Source organism: Solanum verrucosum, unplaced genomic scaffold, assembly GCF_900185275.1.
Source record: "Solanum verrucosum unplaced genomic scaffold, falcon-dt-bn FXZP01000235.1, whole genome shotgun sequence".
Taxonomy (NCBI): Eukaryota; Viridiplantae; Streptophyta; class Magnoliopsida; order Solanales; family Solanaceae; genus Solanum; species Solanum verrucosum.
In genome coordinates this window covers 1,931,991-1,940,264 of record NW_026019948.1, presented here as the reverse complement: position 1 = coordinate 1,940,264, position 8,274 = coordinate 1,931,991, and the positions used below count along the sequence as shown (strand labels likewise).

General features: G+C 36.9%; 1 pseudogene; it reads right to left on the bottom strand.

Moving 5' to 3' along the window:
• Window positions 1–609: 609 nt before the first annotated feature.
• LOC125813614 (uncharacterized) lies at window positions 610–1,624 on the bottom strand (annotated as a pseudogene).
• Between the last annotated feature and the right edge of the window lie 6,650 nt (window positions 1,625–8,274).

Below are 8,274 nucleotides of genomic sequence, written 5' to 3'. Positions count from 1 at the left end.
ACAATAAGTACATATAGAAAAACCCACGCAGGGGCGAAATCTGCTAAGATGTTCCCGATGGCCCCCTCTGATCTGCTCCTCTTGTTCTGTGCCATGAGATGTTGAAGCCTATATTGAATCATTAGCAAGTATCCTTCGCTCCGGCGTCCTTTCTCTTCCCAGTCTTCGAGACACATTCCGCTTTTCTTATCTCCAATCCACAAGTTAAGCTCTCCCAAATCGCTTCTCAAGTTTTCTATTCTTGAGTTACGCTCTCGAGGACGTACTTATCCTCTTCTTGCTTTCGGAGAAATTCCTCGTGCATTTCCTGGGCTTCTCTTCTTACCTCTCTCAGTTCTATCAAAGCTTTGGACTCTTTGTCCTCTACACTGCGGTAAATGTTCGGAACTGAGAAAGAGATACCTGTATATTGCGCTTCAACCATGCTTTGTAAGTTTCATCATACCCCGCATTAAATCGATCTATGGCAATAGTGTCCTTGTTCATTCGCACTGCTCTTTTCCATTCTCTCAGCATCTCTGAAGCCTCAGGCACTCTATCATCCCCGATGTCGAAACATAATACGGTAGTATGCTTCTGGAGGTGTAGTCTGTCTTCTTCCAAACTGTCTCAAGACCCGAATGGGTGCATATAGGCGAATACCTCAATACCTGGCATAGGAAGCACAAGTTGTCTGTCGCCCCGTACTATGGCATCTTTCGAGATGAAACAGTCGAACATCCATTGGATGTTTTCTTCTCTCAACTCAGAGAAAATTTGAGCCCATCTTTCTCTATTTCTTCTTTTTTCCAAGTCTGCCCAGAACAACATGTCATTCAAACTCTTAAGAGCATTATGTTCATCGAGGGTATGGAGTTCTTGAGTTCCATGTCTCTTCACCAAGTGACTCATTATCCACCATTGAAGAAGAAGGTTGCAACCCTGAAAGTAACGATGCCCCTCCTTGCATTTCCCCAAAGCACGGTACATGTCGGAAATGATGATAGGTGCAATAGGATAATACTTTATTTTCCCTTGGTTCAGATGCCCGTGGAAGAGAGTGTGTGCAAGCATTATTACCCGGGTATTGATACTGAGGCTCGGGCCGTGTGGAAAAACAATGGTGCCTAATAGTGCGATGGTAAATGCCAAAGGTCTGATTCCGTCCCATTCTCTAAAAGTGACCCTGAACTCTTGGTTGTAATTCACATAAAAGTTCGCATCCCTAATCTAACATAGAGATCCATGAAAGAAACGCTAGAACCTTCGGCCCAGTAAGAACAATCATTTCTTAATCCGAGCCAGTTTACAATATCCTCGAGGGTAGGCTTGTTAGGGATTAAGATGTTTTCTCGTTTTCTCACTCTTCCTTCAAGCCCTGTACCAACTGTGTCTATTTCGTCCCGAATTTCCTCGATTGTCGGGGTGATTTCGTGGTTCCAAATCGGAACTCCATTTTCTTGTTGTCCCAATAACCTGTGAGGACTTCAATCAGTTCAGGCCACCCAACCATGTTGATGAGTTCTGTTAGGGCTCCTATATATTTGTTGAGGACCCTTTTGTGGACCACAGTGAGGTCGTTGTACCACATCTTGAGCAGAACTGGGGCTTCCACTACCATGTCGAATTTGGGAAATCGATCCATACCTACAAAACAAAACCCGGTTAAGATTCCCCTCCCCTAAATAGGCAACAATTAGGTTTCCACACATACATATTTCAAATGTCAAACAATATGATATGTCGTTAGGTCGTGGACCTTGGACATGATTTTTGCGGTTTTACTAATGGACTTAATACGCCTTGGGTATTAAGCCGTCTTAGGCTAATGCTTAGATTTGGATTTGGTTTCGCTCTACTCTAGGTTGACTAGAATTGGTTTAAAAATGACGGTTACCCGAGTCGGACAAACAACGGGGTGAAGTCTAATAAACGACGTTAGATGACCACAAGCCAACTATTCGTTTATCACTTCCAAAGAGTTCAACTTGTGTTTTTCTGAAGGACAGCCGTGGTAAGCCACGTAACCGCCTTTTTGCTAATGCAATCTATTTACCGTTTGGCGGAATCGGGTGCCATGAATGCCACAATTCAATAAGATACGATAATTTAAACAAGTAAACATTTAAACACATAGCCAAATAAATTAATCTTAAGGTTAGAACCATTCAAATCCCTAGCGGAAGTCGCCATTCTGTTTTATTTAGAAATATATTTTGACTGGTTTAAGAGTCGCCACTTAATTTTTAAGGAAAATTAAGAAAACTATTTATTTTCAACAGATTAAACAGGAATCTAGTGAAAATCTTAAAAGGGGTTCGGGGTTCCTATTAATATTCTATGAAGGTTTTTAAGGCACCTAGAATATCCACTAATGTGATTATCCGATAATTAATTGTTTGGCTAAAGTATTTTAACTTATCTTAATTTGAACAAATTTTTTTTTTAGTTAAGACCGTTTTAGGGAAAAAGGAAAAAATATTAAGGTATTATCCGAGTGGAGTATTTTGCAAAAAATATTTTTTAGGCCTCGTCGAAGGTGATCGATTTAGTTAAGTTATAAAATCAAAACAGGTATCTTTGGGGATTTGAATTTTAAAACCTTAACATTAGCGACAAACACTAACAAGTAAAATAAACACAGTAAAGTAGAGAGGGAAAGAGAGTTAAACCCAAATCTGATTTCTGTCCGCCTGGACCAGTATTTGGCCCTATTTCGATTTTGGGCTAAAGGCCCAATTTTTCACCTGTCCTAAACACTAACAAAGTAATAATAAGATTAAATGAGCTTAGGCCCAATAAATAACAAAATACAAATTTCTCTTGTGTAAAGAGTGGGCCCAATCTTCTTAATTCTCTTCTGCTTCGAATTTTCGATTTCGGGACTTGTTTGTCAATTCTTAATAGGTTGACCGACTCGAGAGGAAGGGTTTGAGCCTTGGTGGCTCTCTCCAAATGCACAAGAATGAGATAGGAGTTCATGGAGAACTCAGGCATATTTCACATGCAAATGAAGAGAATGAAAATTAGTATCCACTAATAATGATAAAAGATCTTTTAAACCTTAGCTCTAAACGATAACAAGATCCATCGATTATGAAACAATAATACATTCGAGGGCACACACTCAAATATATTTCAACTAAACCAAAATGAATAAATTGAAGTTAACTAACATGTCGATCAATTGATAGAAAATAATTATGAGAACACAATGAGCTTTGTTAAAAATCATGTTTCACAGCATATGTATTATTTTTTTCAACAAAACATAAGTTGTACCCTACACCCCCATTATTACTTTGCTATAAAGGGAAGTCAACAGACCATGCTTATTCCATAATCATATGCAATTCTAACTAATAAACTCATGCACGCCTACATACACATATATATCCATTTTTAGAATAACAAGCTCCCAAATACGAAAATTATTCATCTCGCTATTGCCACTTATTTCATTATTATCATTTTTTAAAAAAAAAAAATTAAAATTATTTATTTATTTGTTTGTTTTCAGCTTCAGTTTTAACAGAAAAAGAAACCGATAGACATTAACCAAATTTTGACATATGTTGTATCATCTAAAAATATATCAGAGCAAAATAATTAAAAGCGATAGAGTTTGGGGCCCTCCAAAAAAGAAGTTGTGACAACAATGGGAATAAACACGTAGCAAAGCGAGACGACCAAAGACTATTGATAACAACATGCTCTTATTTTAACTAAACATAGAAAACTTTTGCCGAATATGAAATAATGCGCTAATTTAAGCATCATACTTAAAGTTGAATCCATATCATATAAAGACTACTAATTAATAAAACAGGAAGAACTTAACATAATGGAATTTTGAATATGCGAACTTAGCATCAAACTAATTCAAATACGATGCAAGAACAGGTTAACATACTTCAAGTTTATGGCAGTCAACTATGAAATTGTCCTACTGATCACAACTTGACTTCGACATGCAAGAGACTAACTGAATGATTCACTTTAAAACAGAGACAAGACTAATCAGATTTTGGAAATAAAATAAATAAATAAAAACATACCACATTTAAGCAAGCAGGCAGCTGGAACAAACAAGTTAAAACGATAAACCTATATCAACCGAATCAAACGTGGATCTAAAGATAACGAGTTAAAGAAATAAGATGCACATGAGTTAAAAGCTTTCACCCGTCCAAGTCGGACTCTTTAGGAAATGCTAAAGGACAGCCCCAAAGGTAAATTATTTCTCATTTTTTAATAGATCCTCGGCTAAAATAAATAAATAAATAAAATAAAGCACACGAGAGCACACAAGGAACTGTATATTGCGCATTAGGATGAAATTAAGGCAGGTGAACGCAAAGAGAAGGAAGAAAAAAAATCTGAAAGAATCGAGAAGATATAGGCAAAAGGAGTAACTTAAGACTAAATTTTGAATCATGGTCCAAGAGAGAAATACTAAAACCAATGACTACGAACAACTGAATAATCTTAATCTTTTTACATTCAGCTATGATCGGAATAAGCAAATATGACAGAAAGAAACTGGACCATGGAGAGCTTATAGTCGAGCAAAATGAGATCTGATATGCTAACAAATAACACTAAACTACTCCAAAAATTAGAGTGTATACACAAATAACACATATAGGGAGAAAAGATATTACTAGCAAATATTCATTAACCAAATCCTAACATATGGAGACTAAAACAAAATTAACACATAAACAGAACACAAACATAGTAAAGAGCACATCATGAACGGAACAATATGGAAGCACTAAGCATTAAACAAAGCCAAGAAAGGGTTTACCTCTTTCCGGGCAGCGAACGGATAATAACGAGTCAGCGGCTACAGTCCTCCCACCACAAAAAAAACTCGAATATGAACGATGAGCAAAGGATCCGGACAAAATCTTGGACTCACGAATGTTGGGAAACGATGGCAAACGGGAAAGAAGAACGACACTTAGACCAACACTAGCTATCTCCTCTCCTCTCTCGAACGTACTTAGTGTATATTTTATAGCTATTTTTCGGTGCTATTTCTCTTTCTCGATTTAAAATCGCCAACTAAAAAATCTCCAATAATTTCACCCAACTCAAAATCTCCCTCCACTCAATTCCCCCCCTCTTTTCTTATAGTGGACAAAGAGCAATATATAGAAAGGAGAATAGGGTTCCGAAAAGAAAGAGAGAGCCGATGAAAAATCGGGCTAAACCCAGGCCCAAATTCGAAATTTCAAACTTCAAATATTTTTCACCATTAGAGGCTGACATACTTTTCTTGAGGTCTTCAACCCCCATTCCAGAAGAGGAAATGGGGACAGACGCGTGCTTCTTGCCTACTGCGACGATATTAAAGCGGATAGAGACGTAAGGAGAAGAAGACAAAGAAAAACAGAGTACCCGTTTGGATTGGAGACAAATAGGCGTTGTGGTCTTACTGCTAGCGTGAAGCTTTGGGATTTCAGAATGTTGGGAGCTTTTGGGTCATTTGTGAATGGAAGATGTGGGCTGGACCGGGTCGGGGAAGTGGACTGGGTTGGGTCGACTGGGCACTGTTGGAATTAGGAATGGAATTGCTGATATTGTATTGGAATAGGGAACTGTGGCCTGTTGAAACTTTGGCCAAAGGGCCCAAAATCGATCCTTTAGTGATATGCAGGCAAATGTTTGACTTGGCTGAATATGTGATAGATTAATGATTTAGCCATAAAGATTTGGAAGGTAATCAAAAGAATTAGTTTTAGATGACTCGGTTAGAATTAAACTAAGACGAATTAATAGTTAATTTATGAGCTTCTTAGTCTTAATGAAATAAAATAATTAATTTGGCTATATATAAAATGAAACTAATCGACTCAAATTTAGAAACTATTAAATAATTAAACAAACTCACCAAATGTTTAATTAAACAAAATCTTTTTGAGACGATTTTCCAATATAAAGAAAAAAATAAAAAATACACTAATTATATACATAATTATACAAAAGACATGTTATTATTTGAAAATTATAACAAGTGACAAACTATTTGAAATAACTTGCAAATTATTCTATTATACTTATTTTTATTTTTATTTTTGAAATTTCTAAAATTAATTACTTTAAATCATTTGAAAATTAAGAAGCTCGAAATTAATTATTATCGGGGAGGGTCAAAATTAGGTGTTAACATTGGACAGTGTGAATGCTCAGCATGCTAGTGGGATTTCAGAAGAATTCACTTGTGAGAATTCTCCATTACAAGTTATTTTTTATCAGACTCCTATTGTGACTACAAATCCTTCTAGGAGAAGGATCACAAGAAGCACTAAAGAGCCTACTTGTATGAAAGATTATACTAATGTTGGCAAGAAGCAAAGTAGTACTAGGCATTCTTTGATTAATTCTCCATGTTATGACAACTTAACACCATCTTATAGAGGCTATCTAAGTAAAGTGTTTGATTCTGTAGAGCCTAAACACTTCAAACAAGCAGTCAAAGATGATAGATGGATACATGCCATGAAGCAAGAGATACAGGCTATTGAAGCTAACAAAACTTAGATGGTAGTTGATTTACCACCAGGGATGCATACAGTGGGATCTAAATGGGTGTATAAGGTGAAATATAGAGCAAATGGTTAAGTGGAAAGGTTCAAGGCCAGGCTGGTTGCTAAAGGATATAGTCAGCAAGAAGGATTGGACTATCATGATACTTTTTCCCTAGTTGCAAAGATGGTCACAGTTAGATGTGTGATTGCTCTAGAGTGTCTAAGGGTTGGAATCTCTATCAAATGGATGTCTACAATGCATTTCTCCAAGGTGATCTAGATGAGGAGGTATATATGGAGATGCCTGAAGTATTCAGAAAGCCAGGGGAGACAAAAGTTTGCAAGTTACTTAAGTCATTATATGGGATTAAACAGGCCTCTAGACAATGAAACTTAAAACTTACTACTGCCTTGTTGTCTACTGGTTTCAATCAGAGTGCACATGATTATTCTCTTTTTACTCTCAAGAAAAATGAAGGACTTGTCATTGTCCTAGTTTATGTTGATGATTTATTAATCACAGGTAACAATGCTCAGCTGATCACAAAAGCTAAAGAGAATCTACATCAACAATTCAAGTTAAAAGATCTAGGGGAACTCAGATATTTTTTGGGAATTTAAGTGTTAAGATCCTCTAAGGGAGTTGTTTTGAATCAAAGGAAGTATGTTTTAGAACTTATTGTTGATGCAGGGCTCACTGGTGCTAAACCTGCTCTCATTCCTCTTGAATCAAACCTAAGACTCACCTCAGTGGAATGTGATTTGTTGAATGGGATTACTGGAGATGAGTTCCTTCATGACATTACAGCTTATCAGAGATTAGTTGGAAAGCTTCTTTATGCCAATATCACTAGACCTGACATTAGCTATGCAGTACAAACTCTCAGTCAGTTCATGCACTCTCCTAAAAGGTCGCATTGGAAAGCATCTTCAAGAGTAGTAAGATACTTGAAGGGCACAGTAGGCCAAGGTGTTTGGTTGCAAGTTAAACCTGTCACTATGTTAACTTGTTGGTGTGACTCTAATTGGGCTAGTTGTCCAAATACTAGAAGGTCTATTACAGGTTATGTGGTGAAGTTTGGTGATTCCTTGGTGTCCTGGAAATCTAAGAAACAACACATTGTCTCGAGGAGCTCAGCTGAGGCCAAATACAGGAGCATGGCTTCAGCTGTATCTGAGATCACATGGTTGTTGGGGTTATTTATTGAGTTAGGAGTTCCTATTCAGGTGCATGTGACTCTTTTTAGTGACAATAAGTCAGCTATTCAGCTTGCAGCTAATCCAGTCTTTCATGAAAGGACTAAGCATATTGAAATTGACTGCCACTTTATCAGAGACAAGATCAAAACAGGGGTGATAGACACTGTCCATGTTCCTACTCAACATCAAGTTGCAGACCTATTGACCAAGGGCTTGACTCAATCTCAACATTTGCATCTTCTCAACAAGCTTGGTGTGCTTAATGTCATGCACCCTTCAGCTTGAGGGGTGTGTTCAAATACAAATTAGTTCATTAGTTAGTTAACTAGTTAACATTGTTAGTTAGCACTGTTCATTAGTTAGTTAACACTGTTTACATTTTCACTACTTAGTTAACGGAGTAGTTGGTTGATGAGTCTGTTGCTCAACTATGAGTTGTCAATAATTAGTTAGTTTGTTATCTCAATTTCTAGCTATAAAAGCACAAGTTGAGAGTCACACTTTGTGTGTTGTTGCAGTTAAACATCAATAAAATTTTCTCCTTTCTTCTACATTCAGT